This window comes from Euprymna scolopes, chromosome 4 (assembly GCF_053919585.1).
Source record: "Euprymna scolopes isolate OS-2025 chromosome 4, ASM5391958v1, whole genome shotgun sequence".
In the NCBI taxonomy this organism is placed as follows: Eukaryota; Metazoa; Mollusca; class Cephalopoda; order Sepiida; family Sepiolidae; genus Euprymna; species Euprymna scolopes.
Window position 1 is genome coordinate 96,371,088 of NC_136485.1, and position 25,261 is coordinate 96,396,348.

The window sequence follows — 25,261 nt, forward strand, 5'->3', positions numbered from 1 at the left end:
TCAAATGAAAAAAAATGTTGAACACTTATAACTTTGTATGGACTCTCAAAAACATTTGTAAAAAATGTGTAAACAAATGTAAAAAAAAATGATCCGCTCTACTTGATGACATCAAGCATAGTAATATTTTAGTGAAGAAAATATGAAATTGATGTTCAGTGATTAGTTTGGATGAATGAGAAAATGTAATTGTTTGATGCATAAAAATAACTCATTTGCTGTATTTAATATTAAGCAGCAAAATATAGTGATTTGAATATTTAGGAAAACATCAAACCAGATTATGTAAAAAAAAAAAGATGAAATTAGAAAATATATATTTTATGCTTATGAGTTTTGCCAATTAAAATTTTGTGGCAGAAATTGGGTGATTACCAAGTAATTTTATTTTGGTAAAATTCTTCAATTATTTCAATGTTTATTATAATTTCTAATTAGTGACTTGTTATCATCAAAATCCGCCCCAAAGAGTGTCCTTTCTTTTATTAGGTATCAGAATAGGTATCCAGATTTCTACTTCTATACAAATGTGATATTGTAGTACAGTAAATGTCAAATTGTTTTTCAAGTATTAGTTTGTAACGTTTGTACTGACTTCATCAGATGTCATGTAAGGAACTGAATTCTATTTAAGACTTTATCTGAAGTGTTTTTATTTTGGTAGATCATGTGTGATTACACTGTAGTAATTGCGCTGATAGCATGTTAACTACAAATGACAAAAGATAAATCAATTTCTGATTCAGCTACACAATATAAACTAAAGGAAATCAAATTTGCAAAATAAAAGAAAAATGTAGTTATGGGTTAGTTTGGAGTTAGAATAAAAAGCCAACAAAACAGTTAGTTTATATTGTGTAGACTGTTTAATTAACTTTGTTCATTTCTGATAGTATTGAGAGTGGTCAATGAAAACCTTAATTTCTGACAAAATACTGTAATTTTCTTGGATACCCATTCGTAAAAAGTACCTTTTTTGTGAAAAAAAAAAAAAACACTCCCCAGATCACCTTCACCACCTAAAACACAAAAACAAAAATATCTTTATTCTTCAAATATTGTGGTTGACTGGAGGGCGGGCTGAGCACTCCCAAAAAGGTAGGAGCCGGGGAACTTCTCCTCCCAGAAAGGGGGCCCGGGAAGGCTTCCCTGTCCCCATATTTTTTTTTTTTTTTTATGTAAGGTTGATCTCTTTCTGAATGGAGTAAGCGGAACCGACAGGGGGGGGGGGTCAATCAACCATACAAAAGGATATCTATCTCTTAGTTGAAAGAGGGAAGGTCTCCCTGTCCTCCCATACCCCTTCTGAGAGAAGTTTCCCCAGCTCTCAGCTTTGGGGGGGGGGGTAGGAGGGCTTAGCCCGCCCTCAAGGCAAATAGTCTGACTGTCTGCCTTATATAAAAAGGCGATTTTAGCTGGTCAGGTGGTATGACCTGCATTGACTATTTTTCCTCCACCTGTTGACCTTCCTTAATATTTATTTTTAATAATAAACACATTTTATTTTAATATTAATATTTATTTGTAATAATAAACACATTATATTATTTTAAATATTAATATTTATTTTTAATAATAAACACATATTATTTTAAATATTAATATTTATTTATAATAATAAACACATTTTATTCTACTTTAAATATTAATATTTATTTTTAATAATAAAAACAATTTTAATATGTATTTTTTAATAATAAACACATTTTTATTTTAATAATTATTTTTAATACTAACTCATTTTATTATTGTAAATGTTAATATTTATTTTTAATAATTATTGTTATTTAATAATAATATCTTCTATTTTTTTACTGTTTATGTCTAACTTTTATCGACTTTTTCTTTTTTAATAGCATATTCTTTAAATGAATAGAAAAATAATTTCCCAAATTTTAGACCCCGGTTATTTGGCTGATAGTCGATAAAAGTGATTAAAAGAGAGATAATATTAATAAATGTGCAGTAATGTATTTTATTTAAATATTCATGGACATTAACGTTGTCATATAAAAAGAAAATGCTAATAAGAAGTGTTTTTAATCAATGTAACATATTTATGCAACTGATGACAACTTTTTCGAATCTGTGTACAGTAAAAACGATATACTTACATAGGATTTTGAAAGCATTTAAACTGTCGAAGAGTTTTATTATAAATAAAAGAGTTTAGCTTGTTAAACTTAATGGACTTTTTTGTGTTATTTATTAACTGTTTTATTCTTTTTATCAAACAAAAATAGAATTTTTATATTGACATGGACTGTTTTTCGAACATCGAAATTTTAAAATTAGTTTTATTTAAAAAAAAAAAAAAGACTCGCCATTAGTGGACGGTCAAAAGACAAATATATAACAAATAAATGTTAGCAAAGGCAAGATAAGTTACTTTTCTATCCAACTTTTAAAATTAGTTTTATTTAAAAAAAAAAAAAAGACGGTGTTGTTTTTTTAATTGAATTCTACACTTTTTCAACAAACTGTTACAGACATAATGGACTACCCCCAACAAAAAACTGCGAATAAAATATATAAAACTCGTAATTTCTGTTTTTAAAGTGGGTTGTTTATTTTCCTTATGAAATATACTTTCAAAATAAACTATTACAGTCGTTAAAAACATAATAGAACTATTAATTTATTATTTTTTTAAAACAATGTTTACAAAATGTCTAAGCGCGTTTCTCTCGATGGCTTTTAATAATAAAAATGTGGAAACCTTTAAACTGTCGAATATGATTTTTAGGTAATTTAAAAAGAAAATGCTATGGACTGTTTTTCGAACATCGAAATTTTAAATTTTAAAATTAGTTTTATTTAAAAAAAAAAAAAAAAAAGACGGTGTTGTTTTTTTAATCGAATTCTAAACTCAACAAACTTTTACAGACATAATGGACTGTTTGTCAAACATCGAAAATTTTAAAAATAACGTTTTATGTACTATTCTAGAGTTATCGAATCTATAAAGTCTATTTTTTTATATGCTAGTGCAGAGAGTGATCCTTGCTAGATTAAGAATGGCTTTTAATAATAAAAATGTGGAAACCTTTAAACTGTCGAATATGATTTTTAGCATACTGTAATTTTCGTGTACATAAGCGTCATCATGGAAACAAAATATTTTTACAAAAAAATAGTAGCATTGAGTTAAATAAATAACTGTTGCCAGAAGTTATCGAATTTTTATTTTTTAATAGCGTTTTCTTAAAACGAATAGAAAAATAATTTCCCATGAAAAAAAAAAGAAAATGCTATTAAAAAGTATTAAAAAAATTTAAAAAAAAAAAAAAAAATTCTGTAAACATTGAAAAAAAAGTATTTGTACCCAAAAAGTATTAGCATATAAGTTAAATAAATAACTGTTGCCAGAAGTTAAATAAATTTTAATAAGTTCTATAAATAAAAAGAAAGCAGTGAGATAAAAATATAAAAATACGTACGTAAAATAAAAAACACACCGAATGGTTTTAAAATGAAAGTGTGTGAGAGAGAGGGGGGGGAGAGAAAGCGGTGTATATTGAAGTTAGTTCCTAACCAAAAGCGGTGCATTCGCCATTAGTGGACGTTGACGTCACGTCACGTGACATGACTAAGCGTTTTCAAACGAATAGAAAAATAGAAAGAGGGTGATAAAGAAAGTGAGAGAGAGAGAGAGAGAGTAAGTGTGAGAGAGAGAGACGGTGTTGGTTTTACTCCTCCCCCCTTCCAGCTTAAGAGGTATGAGGTCACGTGGTAATATACAAAATGGCTAATTATTTTATATTACATAAATATTACGATATTTTTATTATCGTCTAATATTTTGAAAGGTGAATTTTTTTATTCCTGTACATTTTTTCCTGACATTTTTCGTTAAAACTCTTGTATAAATAATATTTTTAACCAGGTAATCACGATGGAAACATTGGCATAAAGTTAAATAATGGATATAACTAAGGCGAAGAGAAAAATGCAAAAGTATCGAAGACAGAACTTATTTACAATTGTTCGCCATTAGTGGTCGTTGACGTCACGTCACGTGACATGACTAAACGTTTTTTTTTTTTTACGTATGAATTACATTGGATCATTCAAGAATTACGTAATAAAAAGCATTACAATGACAGTTTTTTTTGGGACCCCCTTGGAGATAACTGATACGTTTACCCCTTTCTCCTCGTCAGTTTGACGTGAAATTTCGATATTTGTCATCCGGGATACGGGGCTTCGATATGATACCAAATTTATCAAGTCTGGTTGTGTGTTTCAAAAGTTTTAGCGTTACATACAAACATACAAACTCACAGATTTTTGTCTTTTATATATATAGACTAGCAGGGCTACCCGGCGTTGCTCGGGACCGTATAAACAATGAAAAAACAAAAGCAGATATTGAACATATGTTTTATTCTTAGGGGAGAGGAATCTTTCATCTCTATGTATTATTTGTTTTATCTACCCTCGGACTGGTATTGTTCATGTTTTATCCCTAGCATAGGTAATTTACAGCATGTATATGAAATTGTTTTACCTTAGGGAGAAGAGAACAGGTAATATACAACATAATGTGTCTATATTACATCCCTGGCAACGCCTAGAAACCAGCTAGAACATGTATTTCAGTCAATCTTTATTATATCCTGGGCTATGCCGGGAAACCAGCTAATCTCTTTTTAGTGACTTGACCACCAAAATACCTCCCTAAGTGTGTCCTTTCTTTTGAACTTATTAGATATAGGTATCTAGAAATGTGTGTGAAATTTTGTTGAATGCATTGTTCACTATGATTTTCTTATTGTTCTACACAATATCAACTGTAGCGAAATAACACAGTAAACTTAGTGTAGTGTTAGAATAAAGAGCAAAGGAAAAAATTAGAATCATATTTTGTAATTGCAAATCTAAATTTGCTAGCATGTACCAGTATTTGCCAGGTTGTGGAAATTTGGAACTTATAACATATGTAGTGGCCTTTTCCTAGATACCTATTGCTAAAAATTATACTTTCATTTTGTTAGAAAAATCTCTCTTCAGATGCCCTGCATCATTCAAAATAAAAACAAATATTTTTATAATTGTTTCAGTATATTGCTACACAATGTGAAAGTTTTTAACGTTTGTAAAAAAAATCATGAATGTGCTTATATTGCAAAAAAGAAAATATCAGTGCACAGTATTGAAAGTGTTTGAGATTCAAAAGTCTGTAACATTTCTACTAACTTCATAAGATGTCATGTGAGAAACTGAATTGAATATCAAGACATTATCTGAAGCGTTTTTATTTTGGTGTAACATATGTGTTTACAGTGAACCTTAACTTTTAATAAACAGATTGGTATGCAATGACATAGGCTAAGAATCTTTAAAATATATATAAATTGGAAAAATGTGTGAACAAATGAAAAAAAAATGATCCGCTCCACTTGATGACATCAAGCACAGTAATATTTTAGTGAAGAAAATATGAAATTGATGTTCAGTGATTAGTTTGGATGAATGAGAAAATGTAATTGTTTGATGCATAAAAATAACTCAGTTGCTGTATTTGATATTAAGCAGCAAAATATAGTGATTTGAATATTTGGGAAAACATCAAACCAGATTATGTAAAAAGAAAAAAAAAAGATGAAATTAGAAAATATATATTTTATGTTTATGAGTTCTGCCAATCAAAATTTTGTGGCAGAAATTGGGTGATTACCATGCAATTTTATTTTGGTAAAATTCTTAAATTATTAGAATGTTTATTATAATTTCTAATTAGTGACTTGTTATAATCAAAATCCGCCCTAAAGAGTGTCCTTTCTTTTATTAGGTATCAGAGTAGGTATCAAGATTTCTACTTCTATACAAATGTGATATTTCAGATCTGTACATAAAAAATTTGTTGAATATATAGGTTGAGAATTGTTCTGTGTCGCTCTCTCTCACACACACACGCATTCTCACTTTTATAGATATAATAGATAGATTACTCTAGATATATTTCCATATGTCTGAATACCCTATATACAAATTTTCAAATCAGTAGATAAAAAAATTTGTTGAGTATATAGGTTGAAAATTGTTCTCTCTCTCTCTCTCACACACACATTCTCAATTTTAGAGATATAATAGATAGATTATGCTAGATATATTTCCATATGTCTGAATACCCTATATACAAATTTTCTAATCTGTAGATCCAATATTTGTTGAATATATAGGTTGAAAATTGTTCTTACTCTCTCTCTCTCTCTCTCTGGCTACCTCACACACACATTCTTACTTTTATAGATATAATAGATAGATTATGCTAGATATATTTCCATATGTGTGAATACCCTATATACAAATTTTCTAATTTGTAGATAAAAAATTTGTAGAGTGCATAGGTTGAGAATTGTTCTCTCTATCTCTCACACACACACATTCTAACTTTTAATGATATAATAGATTATGCTAGATATATTTCGATATTTCTGAATACCCTATATATAAAAATTTGTTGAATGTATAGGTTGAGAACTGTTCTCTCTCTCTCTCTCTCTCTCGCTCACACACACACACATTCTCACTTTTATAGATATAATAGAAAGATAATCCTAGATATATTTCTATTTGTATGAATACTCTATATACAAATTTTAAAATCTGTAGATAAAGAATTTGTTGAGTATATGGGTTGAGAATTGTTCTCTCTCTCTCTCTCTCTCACACACACACACATTCTCACTTTTATAGATATAATAGATTATGCTAGATATATTTCCATATGTCTGAATACCCTATATACAAATTTTCAAATCTGTAGATAAAAAATTTGTTGAGTATATAGGTTGAGAATTGTTCTCTCTCTCTCTATCACACACATTCTCACTTTTATAGATATAATAGACAGATTATGCCAGATATATTGAAATATGTCTGAATGCCCAATATACAAATTTTGAAATCTGTAGATAAAAAATTTGTTGTATACATAGGTTGACAATTGTCCTCTCTCTCACACACACACACATTCTCACTTTTATACATATAATAGATAGATTATGCTAGATATATTTCTATATGTCTGAACACCCTATATACAAATGTTCAAATCTGTGGATAAAAAATTTGTTGAATGTATAGGTTGAGAATTTTTATCTCTCTCTTTTTCTCTCTCTCTCTCTCGCTATCTCACACACACGCATTCTCACTTTTATAGATAAAATAGATAGATTATGCTAGATATATTTCCATATGTCTGAATACCCTATATACAAAGTTTCAAATCTGTAGATAAAAAATTTGTTGAATATATAGGTTTAGAATTGTTCTCTCTCTCTCTCTCTCTCACACACACATTCTAACTTTTGTAGTTATAATAGATAGATTATGCTAGATATATTTCCATATGTCTGAATACCCTATATACAAATTTTCTAAACTGTAGGTAAAACATTTGTTGAGTATGTAGGTTAAGAATTGTTCTCTCTCTCTCTCACACACACACACACACACACAAGTTCTCACTTTTATAGATATAATAGATAGATTATGCTAGATATATTTCTATATGTCTGCCTACCCTATATACAAATTTCCAAATCTGTGCCCAAAAATGTGTGGAATATATAGGTTGAGAATTGTTCTCTCTCTCTCTCTCTCTCACACATATTCTCACTTTTATAGGTTATATAGGTTGAGAATTTTTTGCTCTTTCCATCACTCACATTCACACTTTTATAGATATAATACATAGATTATGCCAGATATATTTACATATGTCTGAATACCCAATATACACATTTTCAAATCTGTAGATAAAAAATTAGTTGAATATATAGGTTGAGAATTGTTCTCTCTCTCTCTCTTTCTCTCTCTCTCACACACACATTCTCACTTTTATAGATATAATAGATAGATTATGCTAGATATATTTCCATACGTCTGAATACCCTATATCCAAATTTTCTAATATGTAGATAAAAAATTTGTTGAATATATAGGGTGAGAATTTTCCTTCCTCTCTTTCTCTCTCTCTCTTTCTCACACACACACAAGCTGAAAATTGTTCTCTCTCTCTCTCTGACTCTCTCTCTCTCTCTCACACACACACACACGGTCATTTTATAGATATAATAGATAGGTTATGCTAGATATATTTCTATATGTCTGAATACCCTATATACAAATTTTTAAATCTGTAGATAAAAAATTTGTTGAGTATATAGGTTGAGAATTGTTCTTTCTCTCTCTCTCACACACACATTCTCACTTTTATAGATATAATAGATTATGCTAGATATATTTCCAAATGTCTGAATACCCTATATACAAATTTTCAAATCTGTAAAGATAGAATTTGTTGAATATATAGGTTGAGAATTGTTCTCTCTCTCTCTTTCACACACATTCTCACTTTTATAGATATAATAGATAGATTATGCTAGATATATTTCCTTATGTCTGAATACCCTATATACAAATTATCAAATCTGTAGATACAAAATTTGTTGAGTATATAGGTTGAGAATTGTTCTCTCTCTCTCACTCACTCACTCACTCACTCACTCACTCACAAACACACACACACATTCTACCTTTTATAGATATAATAGATTATGCTAGATATATTTCCATATGTCTGAATACCCTGTATACAAATTTTCAGATCTGTACATAAAAATTAGTTGAATATATAGGTTGAGAATTGTTCTCTCTCTCTCTTCTCTCTCTCTCTCTTTCACACACATTCTCACTTTTCTAGATATAATAGATAGATTATGCTAGATATATTTCCATATGTCTGAATACCCTATATACAAATTTTATAATCGGTAGATAAAAAATTTGTTGAATATATAGGGTGAGAATTGTACTTACTCTCTCTCTCTCTCTCTCTCTCTCTCTCTCTCACGCACACATTCTCACTTTTATGGATATAATAGATAGATTATGCTGGATATATTTCCATATGTCTGAATACCCTATATACAAATGGTCAAATCTGTAGATAACAAATTTATTGAATAGATAGGTTGAGAATTGTTCTCTCTCTCTCTCTCTCGCAACCTTACACACACAACCACACGCAAACATTCTGACTTTTATAGATATAATAGATCGATTATGCTAGATATATTTCCATATGTCTGAATACCCAATATACAAATTTTCAAATCTGTAGGTAAAAAATTTGTTGAATATATAGGTTGAGAATTGTTCTCTCTCTCTCACACACTCACATTCTCACTTTTATAGATATAATGTATAGATTATGCTAGATATATTTCTATATGTCTGAATACCCTATATACAAAGTTTAAAATCCGTAGATAAAAATACGTTGAGTATATAGGTTGAGAATTGTTCTCTCTCTCTCTTACGCACGCACACACACACACACACACACACACACACACACATTTTCACTTTTATAGATATAATAGATAGATTATGCTAGATATATTTCCATATGTCTGAATACCCTATATACAAATTTTCAAATCTGTAGATAAAAAATGTATTGAATATATAGGTTGAGAATTGTTGTCTCTCTCTCTCTCTCTCTCTCTGGCTACCTCACACACACACACACATTTTCACTTTTATAGATATAATAGATAGATTATGCTAGATATATTTCCATATGTCTGAATACCCTATATACAAATTTTCAAATCTGTAGATAAAAAATGTATTGAATATATAGGTTGAGAATTGTTGTCTCTCTCTCTCTCTCTCTCTCTCTCTCTGGCTACCTCACACACACACACATTTTCACTTTTATAGATATAATAGATAGATTATGCTAGATATATTTCCATATGTCTGAATACCCTATATACAAACTTTCAAATCTGTAGATAAAAAATTTGTTGAGTATATAGGTTGAGAATTGTTCTCTCTCTCTCACACGAAACTGTGCGCTCGGCTTCTTCCCCCCCTTCCCACCCCAAATGCTTGGGAAACTGTGCACTGTTTTTGTTGGTTTTCAAGCTGCCTCTTCCCCCCCCCACACACACACAGAGTCTAACAGTAGTAGGAGGTCAAGAGAAAGAGGGTGAGAGAGAGAGAAGAGTAAGTTGGTGAGAGAGAGAGAAAAGAGAAAGAGGGTGTTGGTTTTATATTTTTATTATCGTCTAATATTTTGAAAGCTGAATTTCTAATAAAATGTGCATCTATAGGAGATAATGCCTGGGAATGTGTTCCCCCCCCCCACAGTTTAACAGTGGTGTGACGTCAAGAGAAAGAGGGTGAGAGAGAGGGAAGAGTAAGTGGGTGAGAGAGAGAAAGAGAGAGAAAAAAAAGAAAGACGGTGTTGGTTTTGTGAAAAAAGTTGTTATTTACAATTGTTCGCATTCTTGGCCTTTTGGTCAAGATCAAAGTGTAGTATCTGTTCTTCAGATGCTGCACTTCTATTTCTTGTTCTCTTTCGGTGGAGGAGAAATCCTCCACGACTGAGACAATTTTTATTTTTGTACCTTTTCTCCACGTTAAAAAAACGACCCTGGTGTCTAACTGTCCCGTGGGGAGGCATAATAAATAGGTACAATTGTTCGCCATTAGTGGATGTTGACGTCACGTCACGTGACATGACTAAGCGTTTTTTTTTTTTTAGTATGAATAACATTTTTTGTTTTAATTATAAAGTCTACACTTAATTTTATAGAAAATGATGTATATATAATAGAAAAAAAAAATTACTGGTTTTGTTGGATTCAAGTGGATCCCCCCCCCCTCCAGTTTAAGAGATAGCAGGTCACGTGGTAATATACAAAATGGCTAGCGTAAATATAAAGATCGGTTTTTTTATCGACGAATATTTTGAAAGCTGAATTTTTTTTTATTCCTGTACATTTTTTCCTGATATTTTTCGTTAAAACTCTTGTATAAATACTATTTTTAACCAGTTAAATACGTTGGAGACATTGTCATGGAGTTTAATAATCTCTAGAACAAAGCAGAAGAGAAATTACAAAAGTATCGGTAAAACAAAGTGTTTGTTTACATTTGTTCGCCATTACTGGATGTTGACGTCACGTCACGTGACATGACTAAGCGTTTTTGGATTATGTAATATTAACATTAAAATGACAGGTTTTTTGGGGGGCCCCCCTAGGAGAGAAATGATCAGTTCACCCCCTTTTAATGGTCCGTTTGGTGTGGAATTTCGATATTTGTCATGCGGGTGATCAAGGTTCAATATGATACATAATTTGTCAACTTTGGTTGTGTCTGTCAAAAGTTTGAGCTGACGTCACGTCACGTGACACGTATTGAATAACGGTAAAATGACAGGTTTTTTGGGGGGCCCCCCTAGGAGAAAAACGATCAGTTGACCCCTTTCTACTGGTCCGTTTGACGTGAAATTTCGATATTTGTCATCCGGGTGATCAAGGTGCAATATGATACCAAATTTGTCAACTCTGGTTCCGTCTTTCAAAAGTTTTAGCGTTACAAACAAACATACATACATACATACATACATACACACCGATTTTTGCCTTTTATATATATAGATGATGAAGACTAGCAGGGCTACCCGGCGTTGCTCGGGACCGTATAAACAATGAAAAAACAAAAGCAGATATTGAATATATGTTTTATTCTTAGGGGAGAGGAATCTTTCATCTCTATGTATTATTTGTTTTATCTACCCTAGGACTGGTATTGTTCATGTTTTATCCCTAGCGTAGGTAATTTACAGCATGTATATGAAATTGTTTTACTTTAGGGAGAAGAGAACAGGTAATATACAACATAATGTGTCTATATTACATCCCTGGCAACGCCTAGAAACCAGCTAGAACATGTATTTCAGTCAATCTTTATTACATCCTGGGCTATGCCGGGAAACCAGCTAATCTCTATTTAGTGTGTCCTTTCTTTTATTAGGTATCAGAATAGGTATCCAGATTTCTACTTCGAAACAAATATGATATTGTAGTACAGTAAATGTCAAATTGTTTTTCAAGTATTAGTTTGTAACGTTTGTACTGACTTCATCAGATGTCATGTAAGAAACTGAATTCTATGTAAGAAGACTTTATCTTAAGTGTTTGTATTTTGGTAGATCATGTGTGATTACACTGTAGTAATTGCGCTGAAAGCATGTTAATTACAAATGACAAAAGTTAAATCAATTTCTGATTCAGCTACACAATATAAACTAAAGGAAATCAAATTTGCAAAATAAAAGCAATATGTAGTTATGGGTTAGTTTGGAGTTAGAATAAAAAGCCAACAAAACAGTTAGTTTGTATTGTGTAGATTGGTCATTTCTGATAGTATTGAGAGTCGTCAATGAAAATCTTAATTTCTGACAAAATACTGAATGTTTCTTGGATACCCATTCGTAAAAAGTACCTTTTTTGGAAAAAAAAAAAAAAAAAAAAACACTCCCCGGATCACCTTCACCACCTTAAAAAAAAACAACTTTATTCTTCAAAAAATGTGCACATTGTTAGTGTAAAAAACAGATTCGCACCACTTGATGAAATCAAGCATAGTAATATTTTAGTAAAGAAAATATGAAATTGATTTTCAATAATTAGTTTGAATGAATATCAGAAAATGTAATTGTTTGATGCATAAGAAAGAACTCATCTGCTGAATTTGATATTATGTTTGGATACAGTTTATGGTCATATCTAGGACCTTGTGAATTTGTAAATAATTGAAACGATCAACACTGGCGAGTTAGAATTCTACATACCTATTGTTATAAAGTACCAATTTATGTTTTACATATCACTCCACAACGTTGCTGCAGAATCCAGACAGTTGAAAGAGTCTCAAGAAACTGAAAAGCTATTTAGTACTCTTAAATAAAATAACATGCATAAAGAAATCCTAATATAAGACAATAGATGAAAAAGCAATAAAAATTTTGTGTGGAATCAAGTGAAAACAGTTTCTTTGTCAAAGAAATTGCATGAAGATTCTCAGAGACTTTTCCTTCCTCGTTCCCTTCCCTTTTGGTGGAAGGAAACTTTCACAGTGGCTCAGAAGGTGGGCTGAGCACACTTCCTACAAAGGTGGGATGGGTAAATTTCTTTTTCATTTGGTTGCCTGGAGGACAGGCTTAGGCCCCCCCCCCAAAAAAGGTTGGAGCCAGGGAACTTCTCCTCCCAGAAGGGGGAGGGGGGCCCGGGAAGGCTTCTCTTCCCATATTTTTTGTTTTGTGTAAGGTTGATCTCTTTCCAAAGGGAGTAAGAGGATATCCCTCTCTTAGGAGGAGAGCGAAGGCTCCCTGGGCCTCCCATCCTCCTTCTGAGAGAAGTTCCCCGGCTTCCACATTCATTGCTCAGCCCGCCGTCCAGGCAATCAGAGTCTGATTGTCTGCCGTATATAAAAAGGCGATTTTAGCTTGTCAGGCGGTATGCTCTGCGTAGACCATTTTTCTTCCACCTGTTGACCTTCCCTCCCTGTCATACAATACGCTTAAACAGGATATTTTAATTTATGCAGATTCCATATAGACTTTTAGTTTCCCAGGGTGTATACCCTCCGTTGACCATTTATGTTTAAGAGTTTTCCTTGCCCCTTCTCTGCCCCAGAATGGGAAGGGAGCTCTTTCCCACTGTATGGGGGGGGGGGCGGCTTTCTTTTATGGTTATGTGGGGAGCCTTACCTTTACCCCCCTTAAGGTGGTAGGTCTTTTTTGTAAAATTGTTAGTCAAATGTTGATCAAATATTATAAGTTTTTGTGATATGCATGAAACATGTGCAGAATATGATCTGCTCTCATGCTGAAAGCAAGTAGAGAAACATTGTGAAAAAATGATGTAAACCTAAGCTAAGCAAACGACCAGTCAATGGAAATGTTAATTATAATGTATCAACAATAACACATTATCATAGTTATTTGGTGCTTATACGAAACAGGTATCAGGGATTGTCACCAGTGATTTTATTTATGTTAACAGTGCATGTCACTACAAATAATGATGGTAGCGAAATTAAGTTTTGTTTATTCTACCTAATATAAAGTATATACACAAAACAAAGTATACACCTGCTGAATTTGATATTAAGCAGCAAAATATTTCAAAACATAAAAATGTGAAACATAACATGAATACTCTCCATTGTCACTTGAAAACATTGGTCTTGGTAGGCAGTTTATTTGATGCTGAAATAGTGGTCTTGGTATGGTGTGCTTAATATTATTGTATGCAAAATTTAAAAACACAAAAGAGGGTACAATCAATATTGAAAGAGTAACATCTGTCACAGAAAATAGTAATTTATAAATATCAAAAGGAATATTATTCTGTACTTAAAATGTTAAACTTACTGTTAACAATAATTTAAAATGGTGATCAGGATGAGTCCAACAACTTAGTCCTTGAGCTTTCTTATTGGTCATAGTAAAAAGAAATTGTAGTCTTTCAAGTTTGTTGGTCGCATTGGGATTCTTGGAATGTATCAACAGATTCCTGCATATGAATCTTTGTTAATTTCACACAATACAAAATATATATACAAAACAAAGTAAAGCATAGTATAGGGTTAGTTGTGTCCTCTAATTATCAACCAACTATTACTAAAAAGAGAAAAGCACTGGAAATGTTTCTTATAATGTATCAATATTGAATTGTTCTCATGAAACACAAATCGAAATAGTGATAGTTATTTGGCGCTTATAAGAAACAGGTATCAGGGATTTTGGTGTATCAGATGTTTTTACAGTGAACTTAACTTTCAAGAAACAAATTGGTATGCAATGACATAGGCTAAGAATCTTAGACAAAATATATTCAAATGAAAAAAAATGTTGAACACTTATAACTTTGTATGGACTCTCAAAAACATTTGTAAAAAATGTGTAAACAAATGTAAAAAAAAATGATCCGCTCTACTTGATGACATCAAGCACAGTAATATTTTAGTGAAGAAAATATGAAATTGATGTTCAGTGATTAGTTTGGATGAATGAGAAAATGTAATTGTTTGATGCATAAAAATAACTCATTTGCTGTATTTAATATTAAGCAGCAAAATATAGTGATTTGAATATTTAGGAAAACATCAAACCAGATTATGTAAAAAAAAAAGATGAAATTAGAAAATATATATTTTATGCTTATGAGTTTTGCCAATTAAAATTTTGTGGCAGAAATTGGGTGATTACCAAGTAATTTTATTTTGGTAAAATTCTTAAATTATTTCAATGTTTATTATAATTTCTAATTAGTGACTTGTTATCATCAAAATCCGCCCCAAAGAGTGTCCTTTCTTTTATTAGGTATCAGAATAGGTATCCAGATTTCTACTTCTATACAAATGTGATATTGTAGTACAGTAAATGTCAAATTGTTTTTCAAGTATTAGTTTGTAACGTTTGTACTGACTTCATCAGATGTCATGTAAGGAACTGAATTCTATTTAAGACTTTATCTGAAGTGTTTTTATTTTGGTAGATCATGTGTGATTACACTGTAGTAATTGCGCTGATAGCATGTTAACTACAAATGACAAAAGATAAATCAATTTCTGATTCAGCTACACAATATAAACTAAAGGAAATCAAATTTGCAAAATAAAAGAAAAATGTAGTTATGGGTTAGTTTGGAGTTAGAATAAAAAGCCAACAAAACAGTTAGTTTATATTGTGTAGACTGTTTAATTAACTTTGTTCATTTCTGATAGTATTGAGAGTGGTCAATGAAAACCTTAATTTCTGACAAAATACTGTAATTTTCTTGGATACCCATTCATAAAAAGTACCTTTTTTGTGAAAAAAAAAAACACTCCCCAGATCACCTTCACCACCTAAAACACAAAAACAAAAATATCTTTATTCTTCAAATATTGTGGTTGACTGGAGGGCGGGCTGAGCACTCCCAAAAAGGTAGGAGCCGGGGAACTTCTCCTCCCAGAAAGGGGGCCCGGGAAGGCTTCCCTGTCCCCATATTTTTTTTTTTTTTGTGTAAGGTTGATCTCTTTCCGAATGGAGTAAGCGGAACCGACAGGGGGGGGGGTCAATCAACCATACAAAAGGATATCTATCTCTTAGTTGAAAGAGGGAAGGTCTCCCTGTCCTCCCATACCCCTTCTGAGAGAAGTTTCCCCAGCTCTCAGCTTTGGGGGGGGGGGTAGGAGGGCTTAGCCCGCCCTCAAGGCAAATAGTCTGACTGTCTGCCTTATATAAAAAGGCGATTTTAGCTGGTCAGGTGGTATGACCTGCATTGACTATTTTTCCTCCACCTGTTGACCTTCCTTAATATTTATTTTTAATAATAAACACATTTTATTTTAATATTAATATTTATTTGTAATAATAAACACATTATATTATTTTAAATATTAATATTTATTTTTAATAATAAACACATATTATTTTAAATATTAATATTTATTTATAATAATAAACACATTTTATTCTACTTTAAATATTAATATTTATTTTTAATAATAAAAACAATTTTATTTGAATATTAATATGTATTTTTAATAATAAACACATTTTTATTTTAATAATTATTTTTAATACTAACTCATTTTATTATTGTAAATGTTAATATTTATTTTTAATAATTATTGTTATTTAATAATAATATCTTCTATTTTTTTACTGTTTATGTCTAACTTTTATCGACTTTTAGACCCCGGTTATTTGGCTGATAGTCGATAAAAGTGATTAAAAGAGAGATGTGCAGTAATGTATTTTATTTAAATATTCATGAACATTAACGTTGTCATATAAAAAGAAAATGCTAATAAGAAGTGTTTTTAATCAATGTAACATATTTATTCAACTCTGTCATATATTTGTTTGATGACAACTTTTTCGAATCTGTGTACAGTAAAAACGATATACTTACATAGGATTTTGAAAGCATTTAAACTGTCGAAGAGTTTTATTATAAATAAAAGAGTTTAGTTTGTTGAACTTAATGGACTTTTTTGTTGTATTTATTAACTGTTTATTCTTTTTATCAAACAAAAATAGAATTTTTATATTGACATGTTATGGACTGTTTTTCTAACATCGAAATTTTAAAATTAGTTTTATTTAAAAAAAAAAAAAGACTCGCCATTAGTGGACTGTCAAAAGACAAATATATAACAAATAAATGTTAGCAAAGGCAAGATAAGTTACTTTTCTATCCAACTGGATATATTTTTTGTGTTTTTATTCAATGTAACATATTTATTCAGTTCGAAAAACATACAGTGTTTACCGATGTATTCGAAAAATGCCACCCGTTGTTTACAAAGCCATTTGCCGGAAGTGACGGTTTTTTTTTTATATAAGTTTTATTCAAACAGGCTTTAAGTTCAAATTAATGGACTTTTTTTTGTATTTATTAACTGTTTTATTCTTTATGGACTCTTTTTCGAACATCGAAATTTTAAAATTAGTTTTATTTAAAAAAAAAAAAAAGACGGTGTTGTTTTTTTAATTGAATTCTACACTTTTTCAACAAACTGTTACAGACATAATGGACTACCCCCAACAAAAAACTGCGAATAAAATATATAAAACTCGTAATTTATGTTTTTAAAGTGGATTGTTTATTTTCCTTATGAAATATACTTCCAAAATAAACTATTACAGTCGTTTAAAACATAATAGAAGTATTATTTTTTATTTTTTAAAAACAATGTTTACAAAATGTCTAAGCGCGTTTCTCCGACAACTTCTTTTTAAAAACAATGTTTACAAAATGTCTAAGCGCGTTTCTCTCGACAACTTCCGGTTTCGCCGCCGGCCGGCTGCGAATAGCATAAATAAATAACTGTTGCCAGAATTTATCGAATTTTTATTTTTTAATAGCATTTTCTTAAAACGAATAGAAAAATAATTTCCAATGAAAAAAAAAAAAAAAGAAAATGCTATTAAATATAATAAAAATTACTGAGATAAAAATATAAAAAATACGTACGTAACATCAAAAACACACCGACTGGTTTTAAAGAGAAAGTGTGTGTGTGAGAGAGAGAGAGAGAGAGAGAGAGAGAGAGAGAGAGGGAGGGAAGAGAAAGCGGTGTATAGTGAATTTTGTTCCTTTTCGAAGCAGCACAAAAATTAAGTGTTTCCATAGTAACCAAACCGGTGCATAGTGAAGTTAGGAATTAGATTCGCCACTAGTGGACGTTGACGTCACGTCACGTGACATGACTAAGCGTTTTTAAACGAATAGAAAAATAGAAAGAGGGTGATAGAGAAAGTGAGAGAGAGAGAGAGAGTAAGTGAGAGAGAGAGACGGTGTTGGTTTTACTCCTCCCCCCCTTCCAGCTTAAGAGGTATGAGGTCACGTGGTAATATACAAAATGGCTAATTATTTTATATTACATAAATATTACGATATTTTTATTATCGTCTAATATTTTGTAAGCTGAATTTTTTTATTCCTGTACATTTTTTCCTGACATTTTCCGTTAAAACTCTTGTATAAATAATATTTTTAACCAGGTAATCACGATGGAAACATTGTCATAAAGTGTAATAATAGATATAACTAAGCCGAAGAGAAAAATGCGAAAGTATCGAAGTCAGAACTTGTTATTTACAATTGTTCGCCATTAGTGGACGTTGACGTCACGTCACGTGACATGACTAAACGTTTATTTTTTTTACGTATGAATTACATTGGATCATTCAAGAATTACGTAATAAAAAGCATTACAATGACAGTTTTTTTTGGGCCCCCCTTGGAGATAACTGATACATTTACCCCTTTCTCCTCGTCCGTTTGACGTGAAATTTCGATATTTGTCATCCGGGATACGGGGCTTCGATATGATACCAAATTTATCAAGTCTGGTTGTGTCTTTCAAAAGTTTTAGCGTTACATACAAACATACAAACTCACAGACGTTTGAGATTTATATATATAGACTAGCAGGGCTACCCGGCGTTGCTCGGGACCGTATAAACAATGAAAAAACAAAAGCAGATATTGAACATATGTTTGATTCTTAGGGGAGAGGAATCTTTCATCTCTATGTATTATTTGTTTTATCTACCCTAGGACTGATATTGTTCATGTTTTATCCCTAGCATAGGTAATTTACAGCATGTATATGAAATTGTTTTACCTTAGGGAGAAGAGAACAGGTAATATACAACATAATGTGTCAGTATTACATCCCTGGCAACGCCTAGAAACCAGCTAGAACATGTATTTCAGTCAATCTTTATTATATCCTGGGCTATGCCGGGAAACCAGCTAATCTCTTTTTAGTGACTTGACCACCAAAATACCTCCCTAAGTGTGTCCTTTCTTTTGAACTTATTAGATATAGGTATCTAGAAATGTGTGTGAAATTTGTTGAATGCATTGTTCACTATGATTTTCTTATTGTTCTACACAATATCAACTGTAGCGAAATAACACAGTAAACTTAGTGTAGTGTTAGAATAAAGAGCAAAGGAAAAAATTAGAATCATATTTTGTAATTGCAAATCTAAATTTGCTAGCATGTACCAGTATTTGCCAGGTTGTGGAAATTTGGAACTTATAACATATGTAGTGGCCTTTTCCTAGATACCTATTGCTAAAAATTATACTTTCATTTTGTTAGAAAAATCTCTCTTCAGATGCCCTGCATCATTCAAAATAAAAACAAATATTTTTATAATTGTTTCAGTATATTGCTACACAATGTGAAAGTTTTTAACGTTTGTAAAAAAAATCATGAATGTGCTTATATTGCAAAAAAGAAAATATCAGTGCACAGTATTGAAAGTGTTTGAGATTCAAAAGTCTGTAACATTTCTACTAACTTCATAAGATGTCATGTGAGAAACTGAATTGAATATCAAGACATTATCTGAAGCGTTTTTATTTTGGTGTAACATATGTGTTTACAGTGAACCTTAACTTTTAATAAACAGATTGGTATGCAATGACATAGGCTAAGAATCTTTAAAATATATATAAATTGGAAAAATGTGTGAACAAATGAAAAAAAAATGATCCGCTCCACTTGATGACATCAAGCACAGTAATATTTTAGTGAAGAAAATATGAAATTGATGTTCAGTGATTAGTTTGGATGAATGAGAAAATGTAATTGTTTGATGCATAAAAATAACTCAGTTGCTGTATTTGATATTAAGCAGCAAAATATAGTGATTTGAATATTTGGGAAAACATCAAACCAGATTATGTAAAAAGAAAAAAAAAAGATGAAATTAGAAAATATATATTTTATGTTTATGAGTTCTGCCAATCAAAATTTTGTGGCAGAAATTGGGTGATTACCATGCAATTTTATTTTGGTAAAATTCTTAAATTATTAGAATGTTTATTATAATTTCTAATTAGTGACTTGTTATAATCAAAATCCGCCCTAAAGAGTGTCCTTTCTTTTATTAGGTATCAGAGTAGGTATCAAGATTTCTACTTCTATACAAATGTGATATTTCAGATCTGTACATAAAAAATTTGTTGAATATATAGGTTGAGAATTGTTCTGTGTCGCTCTCTCTCACAAACACACGCATTCTCACTTTTATAGATATAATAGATAGATTACTCTAGATATATTTCCATATGTCTGAATACCCTATATACAAATTTTCAAATCTGTAGATAAAAAAATTTGTTGAGTATATAGGTTGAAAATTGTTCTCTCTCTCTCTCTCACACACACATTCTCAATTTTAGAGATATAATAGATAGATTATGCTAGGTATATTTCCATATGTCTGAATACCCTATATACAAATTTTCTAATCTGTAGATCAAATATTTGTTGAATATATAGGTTGAAAATTGTTCTTACTCTCTCTCTCTCTCTCTCTCTCTGGCTACCTCACACACACATTCTAACTTTTATAGATATAATAGATAGATTATGCTAGATATATTTCCATATGTGTGAATACCCTATATACAAATTTTCTAATTTGTAGATAAAAAATTTGTAGAGTGCATAGGTTGAGAATTGTTCTCTCTATCTCTCACACACACACATTCTAACTTTTAATGATATAATAGATTATGCTAGATATATTTCGATATTTCTGAATACCCTATATATAAAAATTTGTTGAATGTATAGGTTGAGAACTGTTCTCTCTCTCTCTCTCTCTCTCTCTCGCTCACACACACACACATTCTCACTTTTATAGATATAATAGAAAGATTATCCTAGATATATTTCTATTTGTATGAATACTCTATATACAAATTTTAAAATCTGTAGATAAAGAATTTGTTGAGTATATGGGTTGAGAATTGTTCTCTCTCTCTCTCTCTCTCTCTCTCACACACACACACACATTCTCACTTTTATAGATATAATAGATTATGCTAGATATATTTCCATATGTCTGAATACCCTATATACAAATTTTCAAATCTGTAGATAAAAAATTTGTTGAGTATATAGGTTGAGAATTGTTCTCTCTCTCTCTATCACACACATTCTCACTTTTATAGATATAATAGACAGATTATGCCAGATATATTGAAATATGTCTGAATGCCCAATATACAAATTTTGAAATCTGTAGATAAAAAATTTGTTGTATACATAGGTTGACAATTGTCCTCTCTCTCACACACACACACATTCTCACTTTTATACATATAATAGATAGATTATGCTAGATATATTTCTATATGTCTGAACACCCTATATACAAATGTTCAAATCTGTGGATAAAAAATTTGTTGAATGTATAGGTTGAGAATTTTTATCTCTCTCTTTTTCTCTCTCTCTCTCTCTCGCTATCTCACACACACGCATTCTCACTTTTATAGATAAAATAGATAGATTATGCTAGATATATTTCCATATGTCTGAATACCCTATATACAAAGTTTCAAATCTGTAGATAAAAAATTTGTTGAATATATAGGTTTAGAATTGTTCTCTCTCTCTCTCACACACACACATTCTAACTTTTGTAGTTATAATAGATAGATTATGCTAGATATATTTCCATATGTCTGAATACCCTATATACAAATTTTCTAAACTGTAGGTAAAAAATTTGTTGAGTATGTAGGTTAAGAATTGTTCTCTCTCTCTCTCTCACACACACACACACACACACAAGTTCTCACTTTTATAGATATAATAGATAGATTATGCTAGATATATTTCTATATGTCTGCCTACCCTATATACAAATTTCCAAATCTGTGCCCAAAAATGTGTGGAATATATAGGTTGAGAATTGTTCTCTCTCTCTCTCTCTCTCTCTCACACATATTCTCACTTTTATAGGTTATATAGGTTGAGAATTTTTTGCTCTTTCCATCACTCACATTCACACTTTTATAGATATAATACATAGATTATGCCAGATATATTTACATATGTCTGAATACCCAATATACACATTTTCAAATCTGTAGATAAAAAATTAGTTGATTATATAGGTTGAGAATTGTTCTCTCTCTCTCTCTTTCTCTCTCTCTCACACACACATTCTCACTTTTATAGATATAATAGATAGATTATGCTAGATATATTTCCATACGTCTGAATACCCTATATCCAAATTTTCTAATATGTAGATAAAAAATTTGTTGAATATATAGGGTGAGAATTTTCCTTCCTCTCTTTCTCTCTCTCTCTTTCTCACACACACACAAGCTGAAAATTGTTCTCTCTCTCTCTCTGACTCTCTCTCTCTCTCTCACACACACACACATGGTCATTTTATAGATATAATAGATAGGTTATGCTAGATATATTTCTATATGTCTGAATACCCTATATACAAATTTTTAAATCTGTAGATAAAAAATTTGTTGAGTATATAGGTTGAGAATTGTTCTTTCTCTCTCTCTCACACACACATTCTCACTTTTATAGATATAATAGATTATGCTAGATATATTTCCAAATGTCTGAATACCCTATATACAAATTTTCAAATCTGTAAAGATAGAATTTGTGGAATATATAGGTTGAGAATTGTTCTCTCTCTCTCTCTTTCACACACATTCTCACTTTTATAGATATAATAGATAGATTATGCTAGATATATTTCCTTATGTCTGAATACCCTATATACAAATTATCAAATCTGTAGATACAAAATTTGTTGAGTATATAGGTTGAGAATTGTTCTCTCTCTCTCTCTCTCTAACTCACTCACTCACTCACTCACTCACTCACACACACACACACACATTCTACCTTTTATAGATATAATAGATTATGCTAGATATATTTCCATATGTCTGAATACCCTGTATACAAATTTTCAGATCTGTACATAAAAATTAGTTGAATATATAGGTTGAGAATTGTTCTCTCTCTCTCTCTTCTCTCTCTCTCTTTCACACACATTCTCACTTTTCTAGATATAATAGATAGATTATGCTAGATATATTTCCATATGTCTGAATACCCTATATACAAATTTTATAATCGGTAGATAAAAAATTTGTTGAATATATAGGGTGAGAATTGTACTTACTCTCTCTCTCTCTCTCTCTCTCTCTCTCTCTCTCTCTCTCTCTCACGCACACATTCTCACTTTTATGGATATAATAGATAGATTATGCTGGATATATTTCCATATGTCTGAATACCCTATATACAAATGGTCAAATCTGTAGATAACAAATTTATTGAATAGATAGGTTGAGAATTGTTCTCTCTCTCTCTCTCGCAACCTTACACACACAACCACACGCAAACATTCTGACTTTTATAGATATAATAGATCGATTATGCTAGATATATTTCCATATGTCTGAATACCCAATATACAAATTTTCAAATCTGTAGGTAAAAAATTTGTTGAATATATAGGTTGAGAATTGTTCTCTCTCTCTCACACACTCACATTCTCACTTTTATAGATATAATGTATAGATTATGCTAGATATATTTCTATATGTCTGAATACCCTATATACAAAGTTTAAAATCCGTAGATAAAAATACGTTGAGTATATAGGTTGAGAATTGTTCTCTCTCTCTCTTACGCACACACACACACACACACACACACACACATTTTCACTTTTATAGATATAATAGATAGATTATGCTAGATATATTTCCATATGTCTGAATACCCTATATACAAATTTTCAAATCTGTAGATAAAAAATGTATTGAATATATAGGTTGAGAATTGTTGTCTCTCTCTCTCTCTCTCTCTCTCTCTCTCTCTGGCTACCTCACACACACACACATTTTCACTTTTATAGATATAATAGATAGATTATGCTAGATATATTTCCATATGTCTGAATACCCTATATACAAACTTTCAAATCTGTAGATAAAAAATTTGTTGAGTATATAGGTTGAGAATTGTTCTCTCTCTCTCACACGAAACTGTGCGCTCGGCTTCTTCCCCCCCTTCCCACCCCAAATGCTTGGGAAACTGTGCACTGTTTTTGTTGGTTTTCAAGCTGCCTCTTCCCCCCCCCCACACACACAGTTTAACAGTAGTAGGAGGTCAAGAGAAAGAGGGTGAGAGAGAGAGAAGAGTAAGTTGGTGAGAGAGAGAGAAAAGAGAAAGAGGGTGTTGGTTTTATATTTTTATTATCGTCTAATATTTTGAAAGCTGAATTTCTAATAAAATGTGCATCTATAGGAGATAATGCCTGGGAATGTGTTCCCCCCCCCCACAGTTTAACAGTGGTGTGACGTCAAGAGAAAGAGGGTGAGAGAGAGGGAAGAGTAAGTGGGTGAGAGAGAGAAAAAAAAGAAAGACGGTGTTGGTTTTGTGAAAAAAGTTGTTATTTACAATTGTTCGCATTCTTGGCCTTTTGGTCAAGATCAAAGTGTAGTATCTGTTCTTCAGATGCTGCACTTCTATTTCTTGTTCTCTTTCGGTGGAGGAGAAATCCTCCACGACTGAGACAATTTTTATTTTTGTACCTTTTCTCCACGTTAAAAAACGACCCTGGTGTCTAACTCTGTCCCGTGGGGAGGCATAGTAAATAGGTACAATTGTTCGCCATTAGTGGATGTTGACGTCACGTCACGTGACATGACTAAGCGTTTTTTTTTTTTAGTATGAATAACATTTTTTGTTATAATTATAAAGTCTACACTTAATTTTATAGAAAATGATGTATATATAATAGAAAAAAAAAATTACTGGTTTTGTTGGATTCAAGTGGATCCCCCCCCCCTCCAGTTTAAGAGATAGCAGGTCACGTGGTAATATACAAAATGGCTAGCGTAAATATAAAGATCGGTTTTTTTATCGACGAATATTTTGAAAGCTGAATTTTTTTTTATTCCTGTACATTTTTTCCTGATATTTTTCGTTAAAACTCTTGTATAAATACTATTTTTAACCAGTTAAATACGTTGGAGACATTGTCATGGAGTTTAATAATCTCTAGAACAAAGCAGAAGAGAAATTA

The 25,261-nt window shown here is 31.1% G+C and overlaps 2 pseudogenes; both read left to right on the forward strand.

Moving 5' to 3' along the window:
- Positions 1 to 10,301: 10,301 nt before the first annotated feature.
- Positions 10,302 to 10,435, forward strand: LOC145274775 (U2 spliceosomal RNA; annotated as a pseudogene).
- A 14,203-nt stretch (positions 10,436 to 24,638) lies between these two features.
- Positions 24,639 to 24,772, forward strand: LOC145274650 (U2 spliceosomal RNA; annotated as a pseudogene).
- Positions 24,773 to 25,261: the final 489 nt, after the last annotated feature.